The sequence below is a fragment of the Perognathus longimembris genome, chromosome 7 (genome assembly GCF_023159225.1).
Source record: "Perognathus longimembris pacificus isolate PPM17 chromosome 7, ASM2315922v1, whole genome shotgun sequence".
NCBI lineage: Eukaryota > Metazoa > Chordata > Mammalia > Rodentia > Heteromyidae > Perognathus > Perognathus longimembris.
Window position 1 is genome coordinate 45,118,169 of NC_063167.1, and position 15,399 is coordinate 45,133,567.

Genomic DNA, 15,399 nt, shown 5'->3' on the forward strand with positions numbered 1-15,399 from the left:
CACTTTGGAATCACAAAGAGGTCATGCATTAGAGACTAGCTAGGGCTAAAATCTGAGTTCACGGGGCTGGGGATATGGCCTAGTGTCAAGAGTGCTTACCTCTTATACATGAAGCCTTGGGTTCGATTCCTCAGTACCAGATATATAGAAAACGGCCAGAAATGGCGCTGTGGCTCAAATGGCAGAGTACTAGCCTTGAGCAAAAAAGAAGCCAGGGACAGTGCTCAAGCCCTGAGTTCAAGCCCCACGACTGGCCAAAAAAACAAAACAACAACAACAACAAAAAAACCCACAAAAAAACAAAAACTGAGTTCACAACCTGCCTAGCCTCTAAAGTAATACTTTGTCTAAAAAGAGAGAAACAAAAAGGACAGTCTACAGAAAAGGAGAAAATCTTTGGCAACTATTTACTGACAAGGGATTAATATTCAGACTGCATAAGGCACTCAAAGAAGTTAGACATGGCTGGCACCAGTGGCTCATGCCTATAATCCTAGCTACTCAGGAGGCTAAGATCTGAGGATCGTTCTTCAAAGAGCCCAGGCAGAAAAATCGGTGACATTCTTATCTCTAATAAACTACCAAAAAAGCTGCTCAAGTAGTAGAGCAATAAAGCACAGTGTCCAGTGTCTAGACCTAGAATTCAAGCCCTGGCCCCCTACAAAAATAAAGATAAAACTACCACCAACAAAATGCCCCCCAAAACAACAAAAAAGTTAAACACTAAAAGAACAAGTCATTCACTCCAGAATGAGAAAATTAGTTGAATAGTTTTCAAAAGAAGTACAAATGGCCAATAAACACATGAAAAAAGTTCAACATCTTGATTCATCATAACAATGCAAATCAAAATAACATTTAGATTCCATCTCACCCTAGACAGAAAGAGTATCACAGAGAAAGCAACAATAGGCTCGTATGGTGGTTTACTCTATACTGCTACTATTCTGGAGGGAGAGATCAGGAGGATTGTGGTTCCAGAACAGCCTAGGCAAAAGTAAGCAAAACTCAATCAACAAGCTGGGTGTGGTGGCACACACCTGTGCTAAGTATATAGGAACCTGTAGGTAAGAGAATTTCAGACCAAACTGACCTTAGACAAAAATAAGAAACTCTATCTGAAAAGTAATTAAAGTTAAAAAAAAAAAAAAGAGAAATGGTTCAAGTGACATAATGACTGCTTAGGTAATGAGAGGCCCTGGATTCAAACATAGTACTTCCAAAAATAAAAAGGAAGTATATATACCAATGGCTGAAATGTAAATTAGAACCACTATGTAAAACATTAAAAATAGAACTACCATATGATCCTGTTAGATCACTCCTTAGCATATATCTAAAGGAATCAAAGTCAATATATAAGAGAAATTATCTGTACACCCATGTTTATTGCAGTACTATTACCAATAGCTATGTTATGGAATCAGTCTAGGTGCTAAACAGGTGAATGAACATAGAAAATTTACTGTATGTACACAACGGAGTATTTTTTGGTCATAAAGATGAAGGAAATTTGTCATTTGCAGGAGAGTGGATGGAACTTTAGATCACACTAAATGAAATAAACCAGACTTAGACAAATATTTCATGTTTTCATTCATATGTGGAACCTAGGTTTAATGACAAATGAACAGAAAGATATGATCATGCAGGGAAAGTACAGAGATGGGGGAGTGACCTCAGGAAGAGGAAGGGAGGGAGATAAGAGAGGGTGATAGGGGAATATGAGCAAGACACATTAAATATGTGAATGAAGATGTCAAATGAAATCCATTATTTTGTAAAATAGAAATGTTGGAAAACGTGTGTGTGTGTGTGTGTGTGTGTGTGTGTGTGTATAAAAAGTCTAATGTCATAAAGCTGATGGACTTTTGTATTTCTAAGTCAAAAATTCTATTTAAGCTCTTTTAGAAATGATTCTAGAAATTAATGTGTACCCAACTTCCATCTTGCTGTGAAATCCCTGAAGGTGGCAACAAATCCTTTTAGAATTTCTTAGAGGAGAGAAAAAAAAATCCCAAGGGGATGCCATGGAACACTAGCTGCTCTGTTAGATTCTTGGCTCTCTTGTTAGCCCTTGCTTGCTGTGATTTTATAGGTTACAGGTACAATTAGCACACTAGGGCTTTAATGTATGAGCAGAGATTTACAATTATTCTGGGATTTATTGTGACTATAGCTTAAATCTTTTTTCCGTACTCAGTCATCACTGTCATTATTAAATCTGCTGATCATCAGTCATTTCACAGCCAAAACCAACAAAGCATTCAATAACTGGAATACTAAGGACATTGTAGTCAACTCTATTATTTGGAGACTCATTAATTTAAATCTCCAATTTAGGATATGTTAGAATATCTCAGTTGCATATGCATTCAAGTTTAACTTTGTTGTGTCAGTATCAAAATCTTATGCAAAGTAAAAATAACAAAGAAGACTTTGAGAGGAATGTTTAACCTGCTAAAGAAAACAGGAGGGTCTGGATGCTAGGGGCTCACACCTAGAATGCTACCTCCTTAGGAGGCTTTGATCTGAGGATTTTAATTCTATGCCATCCCAGTCAGGAAAGTCTCAAAGTACAAACAAAAACCTAGGAATTAACCAAAAGTATGAAGGACCTCTATAGTGGAAACTTTAAAAATTTGAAAAAGAATAAAGATCTAAGGAGGTGATATAACTTTTCATGCTCCTAGATCAAAAGAATTAATATCATGTAAATGGCAATACTGCTCAAAGCAATTTACAGATTCATTGTAATACCATAAAAATACCAACAACATTCTTTAATGAGATAGAGAAAGCAATACAAAATTTTGTATGGAATAATGAAAGACCCCAAATAACAAGAACAATCATCAATAGGCAGAACATTGTCGGAGGAGTAACAATACCAAACTTCAAACTCTATTACAGACCCATAGTAATGAAAACAGCTTGGTACTGGCTCAAAAACAGGCCAGAGGACCAATGAAACAGAGTAGAAGGCGCAGAAATGAACACACAGACCTATAGCCATCTAATATTTGATAAAGGAGCCAATAATATAAGCTAGAAGAAAGATAACCTTTTCAACAAATGGTGCTGGCAAAACTGGATATCCATCCATGTGCAGAATACCGAAACTAGATCCCCATACTGTACCTTGCACCAGCATCAATTCAAAATGGATTAAAGGCCTCAATGTAAGAGGGTTTTCTTATAGAGGAAACTTATAGAGGAAAAGATAAGGGAAACACTAGGGATCCTGGGCACAGGTTGAAACTCTCTAAGTAAAAATCCAATAGCACAACAAATCAAAGAAAAGAATTGATAAATGGGATTACTTCAAGCTTAGAAGTTTCTGCATGGCAAAGGACATAGCTAACAAGCTGACTAAAAGATCACAGAATGGAAGAAGTTTGTGTGTTTTTTTTTCAGCTATACATCAGAAAGGGGCCCAACTTTCAAGATATTCTCAGAGCTAAAAAAATAATCTCTCAAAAAACAAACCCTCAAAGAAACAACAACCCATTTAATAAATGAATTAATGTCTTAAAGAGAGATTTCTCAGAAGAAGAAGTAAATATGGCCAAAAGACACATGAAGAAATGTCCAACATTTCTGGCCATAAACGAAATGCAAATCAAAGCAACACTGAGATTCCACTTCACCCCAGTTAGAATAGCCATTATCAAGAAAATGAATGGTAACAAATGCTGGTGGGGATGTGGTAAAAAGAGAACCCTATTTATACTGTTAGAAGGGATGTAAGTTTGTTCAACCACTCTGGAAAGCAGTATGGAAGTTCCTCAAAATTCTAAACATAGGACTACCCTATGACCCAGCAATTCCAGTCCTGGACATTTATCCAATAGTGCACAAACAAGGCCACACTAAAGCTACCAATTCATTGCAGTATTATCTACCTTAGCCAAAATATGTAATCAGCCCAGATGGATCAGGAATATGTGATATATATGTATATATCTGTGTGTGTACATATGTATATGTATATATGTGTGATGTGTATGCACAATGGAATTTCCTTCATCCATTAGAAATATATTAGAATGATACTGTAGCATTAATAAGGAAATGGAATGACTTGGAAATAATTATATTAAATGAAGTAAGCCAGACCCAGGGAAATACAGGTTGCGTGTTTTCCCTCTGTGTCTATAAATCTGTAAGTAAACACACTGGATGGTATGCAAGCAGTTATAAATTAATTAACGGAAGTATAATAGACTCTATGGAGAGCTCAAATAGTATTATTTGTTACAAAGTCAAAATCAAAGCCAAACAGAATAAGTGCCAGGAAATCGGTACTTGAAAAGAGGGAGACACAAGGGGAAAGGGGTAGAATGATGACTGAGAGAAGGCAGTAGAATGCATTGCATATACCATGGATTTGAGAAAAGTAAGGGAAGGTGTGGCTCAAAAAGGGAAGGTGAAGGTGTTGAAGGAATGACAGAGAGCAAGCTGTTTTGTATACATAAATTGCTTTGTTCAATGGCAAACTATTCAATACATGGCCTGAAAATTAAGAAAAATGAGGGAGCTGGGTGCTGGTGCCTCACACCAGTCATTCTAGCTACTCAGGAAGCTAAGATCAGTTCAAAGTCAACCTGGGTAGGGAAGTCTGTTACACTCTGATCTCCAGATCCAAGGTGCTTCTCAACAAGACTGTAACCTAATGGAAAACAGACATTTCATCTTTTCAACCTACATTGATGGAGTGCCTATTTGGTATCAGAAACATCGGGTACCTAATTGATTGCCTATTATGTACCAAAAATCTCTGGTACCTAATAGGTATCCAATGTGGGTTTATTGTTTATTTTAAGGCAGAGTCTTACTATGTACCCAGGGCTGGTCTAAACTTGAGATCCTCCTGTCTCAGCCTCCCAAGTGTTGGCATTAAAGTCATATACCACTACAGCCAACTATTGGTTATTATTGTTGTTGTCATTGTCATGGTTGATGTTGATGTTATAATGCAGTGAGATTAATCATCCCTGAGCAGTGCTCTTCCACATCTGGATTTGTTGTCACTGAACAGAATGCCATTTTCTAGGCATGTGCCTTATTCTTTTGTGTCTTAACTGCTTTCTTATCCATCAGTGCAATCATGTTGTCTTGATTTACATTCTACAGATCAACATTCCCACTCTAGCTCTCTCCTGGAATTGTGCCTCATGCAGGGGTGGAGAACATTTGGCCCATGGCCTTGTAAGACTGATCAATCATTTGGTACACAATGGGACAACTATGCAACTCTTCTCGTTGGCCTCCCTTAGCTCATCTGCCTTTACAGATAACTTCGTATGTCCTTCAGATGTCCTAATACCAAATACCTGCCTTTGGCAGGAAAAGAAACATTCCCCATCCCTGATATCATGATGTATTTTAAGGTCAATTTTTCTATCCTTTTCACTGCACTAAACTTCTTGAAATGAGAATTTGTTTATCCCACAATAGAGACTGAGTAAACATTAGCTAGGTGCAATTCCTCATAGGGGCTTAGATGGCAGACATATAGAGGAATTGACACAGGAAATAAGTTTGCCTTTGCATCCAAGATGCAAGAGCATCTGCACAGACAACTTGATTCTGAGTCAGGGTGAGATTAAACATACTAGATAAGAACGCTATCCTTGAGCTCCACCCCAGCCCCCATCTCAGCTCCTGAGCTGAGGCCATGCTCTGCTTGGGCTTCCTGCAATCAGTGCTAGAGCAATCCATGTGCTAAGACCTGGCTGTGTTTGCCTAGCATGTGACTCTTCCAATGAGTCATCTTTGTTCTAGGACTTTCTAGTGGACCATCCAAGACTTTCAGTTCTTCATCCCAGTCTTACTTACACAACCCTGATTCTTTGGTCCTTTTCATTTTTACAGATGTTACCCACAACAAACTTCTTGTTTCATTCTAGCTCAGTGGACTGTACCAACAAAGTTTTGGCAATTGAATGCACGCCCACACACGCACACACACACACACAGGTGCGTGCATGTGTGTGTACATTTTCTCTTTTTGTCTTCTTTTGGTAAAGAACCTATGAATACCATGAATGTGCCTAGTACCTGAGCCACCCAAGCAGCAATAAAGGACTTAATTAATACACAGACATACCCTAGGTATGTCTAGGACCGCCTGAGTGGGCCCATCTTTAGGGCCACCGAAGTGGGCCCATTAGTAAAGGGACTGCCGAGTGGGCCCGTCTGTAAGAGTGCACTGGAAAGTGCACTGGCTGTAAAGGCCATCTGTAGGGCTGCCGAGTGGGCCTGTCTGTAAAGGTGCACTGGGAAGTGCACAGTCTGGGGCTGCTGAGTGGGCCTGTCTGTAAGAGTGCACTGGCCTTAAAGGCCATCTGTGGGGCTGCCTATTGGCCCCTCTGTAAGAGTGCACTGGAAAGTGCACTGGCCGTAAAGGCTGTCTTTGGGGCTGCCAAGTGGGCCCCTCTGTAAGAGAGCACTGGAAAGTGCACTGGCCATAAAGGCCGTCTGTGGGGCTGCCAATAGGCCCGTCTGAATCAGAAGGTGCACCGTCTGTAGGCCTAAGACAGAGAGAAGCTGGATGCGGCAGAGCTCTCTAAGGCCGGGGCAGTCGAGGGACGCCTTGACTCCCTTCTGGAGGTCCTCATTGGGAAGGACATGTATAAATCTTGTAAAAAAGAACAGGAATTCTGATCTTGTTCTGCACGTGGTCTTGTCTGTGTCTGTTCACACTTCTACTCCTGCTTGCTAGTGCTGTGGTTGACTTTTCTCTACAGGGAAGCATGGGATGAGGAAAATCCACCGAGGAACTGCTCCTCGACCTGTGTCTGTTCTTGCTTTTGCTTTTGCTTATTGTTGTTATCAGATGTGTTTTACAGGAAAATATGGGACCCCCTGAAGAGGTTCAGGCTCACCCTTATGAGGTTCATGTCCCCTTCGCTTCTAATGATCTATTAAATTGAAAACAGCAGAACCCTCCCTTCTCAAAGAAGACTCAGGCACTAACTTCTTTGTTAAAAACTCTCTTTGTGATTCATCGACCCACCTGGGCCGATATTCAGCAACTCCTGGACATCCTCTTCACCACTGAGGAGAAAGACAGGAGTCTCCGGGAAGCCAAGAAGCTAGTCCCAGGAAACAACGGCAGGCCATCAGAAGGCCCAGCTGTGCACCAAGAGAGCCACATATCCCGGGTATGATCTCGAAGGGGGACTCAGGACCTTGTCGAGCTCCAGGAAACAAGCAATCATGCAGATCCCCACTCCCAAGACTAAGAGACAAGTGAATTCTTGGGAACTGTGGGGTACTGTAGACTCTGGATTTTGGGGTTTGCTGAAGTAGCATGGCCCTTATATGAGATTACCAAAGGGCCAGGAGAAAATATTAGATGGATATAAGAAGAGGAATGGGCACTCCAGACCCTTAAAAAGCAGCTAGTCTCAGCTCCAGCCCTGGCCATTCCGGATATCCACAAACCTTTCCACCTATTTGTGGATGAAAAGGCTGGAGTGGGAAAAGGCGTGCTAACTCAGAAGTTAGGACCCTGGTATCGGCCAGTGGCCTACTTATCTAAAAAATTGGACCCTGTTGCATCAGGATGGCCTACCTGCCTTAGGGTGATTGCAGCAACAGCTCAGCTAGTCAAAGACTCTAACAAGCTAACATTGGGGCAGGACCTAGTGGTAACTACTCCCCATGTGGTTGAGAACTTGTTGCGAAGCCCCCCGGACCGGTGGATGTCCAATGCCAGGCTAACACAGTACCAGGCCCTGCTGCTCAACCAGCCTAAAGTGACTTTCTAAGCTTCCACAGCCCTCAACCCTGCTACCCTGCTGCCAGACACTGATCAGACAGTGCTGCACGACTGTGCGGAGGTTGTGGCTCAGGTCCACAGCATTCGACCAGACCTCACGGACGTCCCACTACCAGACGCAGAAAAGACCATGTTCACCGATGGGAGCAGCTATGCGATGTATGGAGTAAGGCTAGCGGGAGCAGCGGTCATGGAAGGGGACCAAGTCATCTGGGCCGAGCCATTACCAGTGAGCACCTCAGCGCAAAAAAGCTGAGCTCATTGCCCTAACCCAAGCTTTGACTCTGGGAAAGGACAAGAAGGTCAACATCTATATGGACAGCAGGTATGCATTTGCCACTGTACATGTACACGGGGCCATTTACAAGGAAAGCAGGCTGCTGACAGCAGAAGGCAAAACCATCAAAAACAAAGAACAGATATTAGGCCTACATCAGGCCATATGGTAGTCACTGTAATGCACTGTCAAGGACATCAGAAGGGAAACTCAGAGGAGGCAAAGGGGAAGTGGAGAGCTGACGAGGCCACACAGGAACTTGCTACAAGAGATAGGCGCCTGATGGCATTAGCCCTTCTCCTGATGCCAGCCCTCCCAGAGGAGCCCCAGTATTCTTCTGAAGATCAAAAGGTTCTACAGTCTCTTCACAATGTAAGTAAAAAGGGAAACTGGAAACAGACTCACAGTGGAAGAATTATTCTTCCACGAGCATTACAACGGACTCTCATTAAGCAAATACACCAGGGAACCCATCTAGGAAAGAGCAAGCTAGCGGAATTAATCCGCCGGTTCTACTATATACCTGAAATGGACAAAATGCTAGAAGATATTACCAGCTGGTGCGTGCCATGCCAGAGGACAAATGCTGCTGGTGGAGTAGCCATCAAAGGAAGGAGGGAAAGGGGAATGGTGCCAGGAGCCTATTGGGAGGTAGACTTTACTGAGGTAAAAACAGGCAAGTATGGCTAAAAGTACCTGCTAGTTTTTGTAGACACTTTTTCAGGATGGACAGAAGCTTTCCCAACCAAGTGGGAAACAGCACAGACTGTAATAAAGAAGCTGCTAGAGGAGATAATTCCCAGGTTTGGACTCCCAGTAGTCATAGGCTCAGACAATGGCCCTGCTTTTATTTCTCAGGTAACCCAGCTTTTGGGTAAGTCATTGGGGATTAATTGGAACTTACATTGTGCCTATCACCCCCAAAGTTCAGGTCAGGTAGAGAGGATGAATAGGACTCTAAAGGAGACCTTAACCAAATTGACCCTGGAGACTGGCGAAAACTGGACGGCCCTCTTACCATGTGCCCTTCTGCAGGTACTCTGTACACCATACTTTAAGGGCATCACACCTTATGAGATAATGTTTGGGAGGCCTCCTCCCCTATGCCCTAAGCTTGGTTCTGAAGCCATAGCTGAATTGTCTAACCAACATTTGTTATAGTCCTTACAGGCCCTGCAGAGAATCCAAAATGAACTTTATTCCCAGATCAAGGCTGCTCATGAAAAGCTGCCTAAGGATGCCCTAGCCTTACACTCTTTTGTGCCAGGACAGGTGGTGTGGGTAAGGCGACATAAGACTGAGTCCTTGGAGCCCCGCTGGAAAGGTCTCTACACTGTAGTCCTGACCACTCCTACTGCTGTCAAGGTAGACGGCCTAAGGACCTGGATCCACACTTCCCACGTCAAAGCAGCTAACCTGACCAAGGAGGACAAGTGGAAGGTGGTACAGTCTGGTGATGACCCACTAAAACAGACATTTGTGAAACATTTGAACTAATAATGTTCTTGTAACTTTAATAAAGAGTAAGAATGGGCGAGTTTAAGTTTAAACTCGGAGTTTGAGCATTACCAAATTTTTGGAAGTTTATTACATTGTCAAAAGAGGAACTGAGAAAAAGACTTTAAAATCAAAAATACATTTCCAGTCTGTCTATAGGCATTTTGTACAGTTTTCAACAGACCCACAGAGGACGGGTGATTCCTAACATTGGCTCTTAACAAGTTCCAGGTAAGAGCATACTTAAAAACTATTTCTCTGTGGACCACCTTGTTGCCTTAATTGGAGTAAAGTGGCCTCTTGTAAGACTCACTGATCTGAAATCTGCGGTTCGAAGCCAGCCCAGGCAAAGAAAGGTCCCTGTGAGAGTCTTTGTCTCTAGTTGGCCAGCAAAAGTGCTGTGAACAGAGTTGTGAGTTGCTTTGAGGCTCAAAGTGGTAGAGTGCTAGTCTTGAGCTAGAGAGCTGAGGGAGAGCACTCAAGCCCTGAGTCCAAGTTCAGCGACGAACCAAGAGAAATGCCAAAGGTGCATTTACCTCAGAGCGGAAAAGTCACTCCTGGGACAAATGGAACATCCAGAGGCAGCAAGCCACTGCTTGGATGGCAGAGACAGTGTCAGATCTCAGAGTCACCTGTGTTTGGCCTTTCAAAAGTTAACCTGAGCTGGGAGGTCCTAAAAGAATAGTTTGTAAGCATGCCTTTCTAAATGCCCATGCCTATCTACTGAGCAGGAACTTGCCAGTCATCTGTGATAGTGGGTAGTAAAGCTAAGATATTGGGGAGACATTCTTCCTGTGGTAACCTTCCCACTCCTCTAAGTTAACTGGAGTTGAGGAGCTCTATTAAGAAAAACATGTGCGGCAGGCTACAGAGTCACTCCCAGGAAATGCTTGGAGTGGGAGGTGTATCCAAGTGTATTAGAGTGTCCAGATGAACTAGGGTGCGACCTCAGAGGAGGTGTGCCAGTTACCTAGGTAACTTGATGGAGATTTAAAACAGGTGAGAACACCTGTAGCTGTCCTGGGGATGGACCTCATAGATAGCCAAGTTCTTTCTGGGTACAAGCTTAAGAGCAGCAGTCACATCAAACTGGCTCTTGTATCAACCTTGCTCTCCCCAGAAACCTGTGGATGGAGCCATGTTACAGTCCAGGCAAGATTAAGCTCTCCAAGAAAAATCAATGATTTGATTTTTATGTACAAGAAAAAAAACGGGGGAATGTAATAGGGAGGTCAGATCTGGCCAGTGGCATCATTAGCTGTGGAGGAACTTCACGTTGACTCCAGCTCAGATTAGAGCAGAAGCCAACTCCATCTCCACTAAGCTCTCCCCCACCCTATCCAGGGAAGCTCCCCTTTATTATGATAAGTTATGTAAATTGACCACTTGAGACCTGGGAGCTTCAAGGGAACCTGTGCCCTCCTGTGAGAGTAGGCATATCCATCTGCATCATGTGAACCCCGCCAAATCCATGCGTCAATTCTAACTAGAATGATAGGCTAGTTCAAATAGATACTATGAGATAGACTGTAACTCTATTGGCCACCCGCGTGCGGCCTAGCATGCTCTATAAGTGTTGTATCTTCATTGGTCACCTGCGTGTGGCAAGTTTGACTGTGATGTTTGCCTTATAACCAGGCTGGAAGGCCACATGTACATACACACGGTTCCAGCTCCCGAGTCTGGATTGCACACATGCGGGCGGCTCCAGCTCCCAAGTCTGGGCCCTGACTCTGCACACGTGGTCGGCAGTTTCGGCTCCCGAGTCTGGGCTGCGACCAAGGCAGGTTGGTTCACTTTTTGTTCACTTTTTACTTCCCCAATAAATCTGTCTTTTTGTCATCTTGTAGCTGGAGACTGTGTGGTGGACTTTTGGGGGAACCAGGAATCCCCTCCCTTGGGGGGGGACCCCTTTTCATTGTAGCGAACCCCCACTCTACTTCAATATCAAACTTCTATCCTGTACTTACTCTTTAAGAATGACCATTTGGAGTATAAAACCGAATCAAATAATTTATAATAATGCTAACTCTTCCCAGGGCTTAGAGTTTTACAAATTCTAATATATTTTAGTAAAACATTATTGCCTCCATGTGACAGATGAAACAACAGTTTTTGTCCAAAGAACCAGGATCAAACTCATGTTTAATGCTCTAAAGCCCAGATTTATGAAATATTTTTCCGAATCTACAGTTCTGTAATTTGTGTCACATACCTGGAAACTTGAGAGTGTAGCAGCAGTGTCTAATCAAGGCAGAATCAAAACAGTACACTGTCCCATGATTACTAAGTGGTTATGGAAGATCCACTTACCTAGCCGAGAACCAGATTCACATGGAAGAGGCTAGCAGGCACTGAGAGGCCAGTGACACATCAGCAAGTTTTGGGTAGCAGATGGCATTTACTGAGGTTGAAATCAGAGAAATTCAAGATCTAGAATCTGACTTAAACTTCAGAGCAAGTGGTCTCTCTAGGCCCTGTAGACACAAATGCTCAAATTGTGTTAGACTAAGGTTAAGGAGTAACTTTTTGGGGAGATAGGGTGTGTGTGTGTGTGGTGGTGGGGGGTGCCTGTTCTGGGCTTGAACTCAGGGTCTGGGTGATGACTCTGAGCTTTTTTGTTTAAGGCTAGCACTCTACAACCTGAGTCACAGCTCCACTTCCAGCTCTTTTGGTGTTTAATTGGTGATAATAGTCTCACATACTTCCCTGCCTGAGCTGGCTTTGAACCACAGTTCTCAGATCTCAGCCTTCTGAGTAGCTAAGATTACAGGCATGAAGCATCAGCACTTGGTGAAGGGCAATTTTTGATGCGGGAGCCCAAAGGTTCTCCTCCAATCCTGCTGTGAAGCACAGAAGAATAATTCGGCTCTCCCAATTTCAAATCTAGAGTTCTTTCCTTGTTCCTGAGTAGTTTAGAATGTGGTCAAGGAAACATAAATCATAATCTGCTCATCATTCATTCAGTCATAGAACATGCAGGTGGAAAGCATGTGTCAGCCCAGGGTTGTATGTAGGGAAATAAAAAAAAAATCAGCTTTGCAAGGGTAATTAGTTTTGATGAGGGAAGACCAAGAAAGCAACAAGCAACAAGAGGGGCCCAGGGAATTGTGGGTGCACAGAGGTGGGACATTTACTGTGACTGTTGGGGGTTTGCAGTTGAAGGTTTGGAGAGAATTCCTGAAGTAGTAGAAAGAAAATAGGAAACTCCAGCAGAAGAAGAAGGAATCTTTCTGGAGGAGGAGGAAGAAGAAGAGGAGAGGCCAAATTTTCTAAATACAAGATGGGAGAAAACATAAACACCATTGTATGGCTCTGAGAAGCACTGTTATAGTTAGCAGTCTGGAAAAAGGGGACATTATTAAGAATGACAATATCTCGGGAGTTAAAACTCAGGGTCTGGGTGGTATCCCTTAGCATTTTTGCTCAAGACTGGCATTTGAGCCACAGCTCCACTTCTGGCTTTTTGCAGGTTAATTCAACACAAAAATCTCAGAAATTTTTCTGCCCAGGCTGGCTTCAAACTTTGATCCTTAGATCTCAGCCTCATGAGCAGGTAGGTTTACAGGCATGAGCTACCAGGGCCCAGGTAATATCATCTTCTGTTTTAAAAGCACCTTCATAGTCTGAGGGAACATTTTTTTCATCTATTATCTCAAGGTTTTTACCATGTCATAGATAAACAAACAAAAAACAATGCAGAAGTTAAATGGCTAAGCCTCAGCCTAGTAGGAATTTAGTGACAGCTGTTCCTAAAGGTCAGCTCCTTCTCTCCCAGTTTAGAAGGGATGGGATGTGGAGGGCTTCTCTTAAGCAGCAGCTATATTTTTGCCTTTGACTCTGTGCTCTAGAGGACTTTGTGGGGGCAGGGCTGCCTGGAGTGACTTGATCCTCTCAGATGGGAAAGGGCCCAAGGAGGAAATCCCCCTGTAAACCACAATGTCCTCAGTAGAACACCTCTGGCAGTTATAAAGAGCCTGTCCTCTTCCAATTCATTCGATTCCTACATAAAGGGTGTTTAAAGTTCCTAAAGGGCATTGGGCATCACCGTAACCCAGTTTCTCCTTCCTTCAAATGGAGATACTCCTATCACTACCACCCACATTTCTGGCCTCCTGCCTCTCCTTATGACATCTTATAACCCCAGGGATGCCCTCCAGGAGCTGGCTCACAGTAGGGTGATGGTAGGGTGACTTGGTATAAAGGGGAAAAGGGAAATGTATTCAAAACAGAAAAAAAGCAAGACAAGTGTAGTGTGCTGGTACATACCTGTAGCTCCAGTTATTCATGAAGCAAGGCAGGAGAAAAACTTTAGCTCATGAGGTTGAGGCCAACCTGGGGAACACAGGTAGACTCTAACACAAAAAGTGAAAATAAGAAATGAAGGAAGAAAGGAAGGAAAGAAGGAAGTAAAGAAGGAAGGTATAAAGTAAAAAAAAGATTAATGTTAAGGGTTGGGGATAATTGGTATGTGTGCTTAACATGTGTGAAGCCCTGGGTACCAATTTTTTTTAAAAATGCAAGGTGTTTCACAAATGTAAGAACCATACTGTTGTGTATTTGGGATGGATAGTGTTTTAAAGGGTTGAAGAGAAAGGATCTGGCAGTTCTTTCCTCCCCACTGCTCAGCTCCATCCCTGGGGTGGAGATCTGAAGCTACCCCTCCATAACCCAGCACTATGTTGTTTTGCCTGAGGAATTCTCTGACTGCCAGAGGCCACTGTGTCCTCATCTGCTGGGGGCTGAAGTTAATGACCCCTGGAGAATGGCTCCAGCCATTATCTAATGGGATTGAAGGGCTCTGTATCTTGGGTTTTTTTTTTCCCCTTGTGGGTAATTATACTGGGTTCTCCAGTAGAATAGAGCTCTAGTTACCCATTGTGGTGACTTGCTTGCTAACACAACTTTTCCTGGCCTCTTTCCTTCCTCATCTTCCTGTTGCATTCCACTACCAGGATTTCCCGAGACAACTTCCCAAGCAGGTTTGTTTCTGGGGAAACAAAACCAAGAACAACCTCTCCCTACTTGATGCCTTCTTTGCTGCTTTAGGAGGATCAAGGTTCAAGGCCTGTATAAGCAAAATAAAAATTATCAAGACCTCCCTGTCAACCAATAGCTGAGTGCAGGTTACACTCCTGTCCTCCTAGCTATGCAGGAAGCATAAATAGGAGTCATAAACCAAGTGAAAATGAGCAAGATTGTATGAGAAACTAGAAGGAAAAGGTAAGAGATTCAGAAATCTCATTCATTCATTCATTCATTCATGCAGTAGACATTCATTACCCAGTAAGAAATTATTAAGCATTTATTTCAAGACAGTCTTTATGGTAGGTGCTGGCCAGAACCCACATCTCTCAGGGCTTTGAGGAACCACTGATCACTCAGAATTTTGCTAGTGCATACTGCTGCACTAGCAAAGTAGTAGGCACTACCTAGAGGGGAGGAGGGTGTGTTAGAGGTCTCTGTGGGTGAAGGATGAGGGGCCTTGAAGAAAGGAGGAGATAGAAATTTTAGGAGCCTGTGGGATGGAGCGAGATTCACACACAGAAGGAACAAGGTCTTGGTGGGAGCCACCATGTTTGCTCTTAAAGGTCACCTTTGAGGCCATAAGCAATTCTGTTCGCAGAGGACACTGGGGGTCAGGAAAAGACAAAATTATTTTCTGTACTCCAAGTGATGTGGACACTCTTTCTTTTGAAGGAAGTAAGACTACCCTGGTGGTCTTTTGTTTGTTTTTTGTTTGGTGGTGGTTGTACTAAGAGATCAAATGCATGTTCTTGCATTTGCTAGGCAGGTGCTATAGTGCTGAACCACACCCAGAACTTTTAGCTCCTTT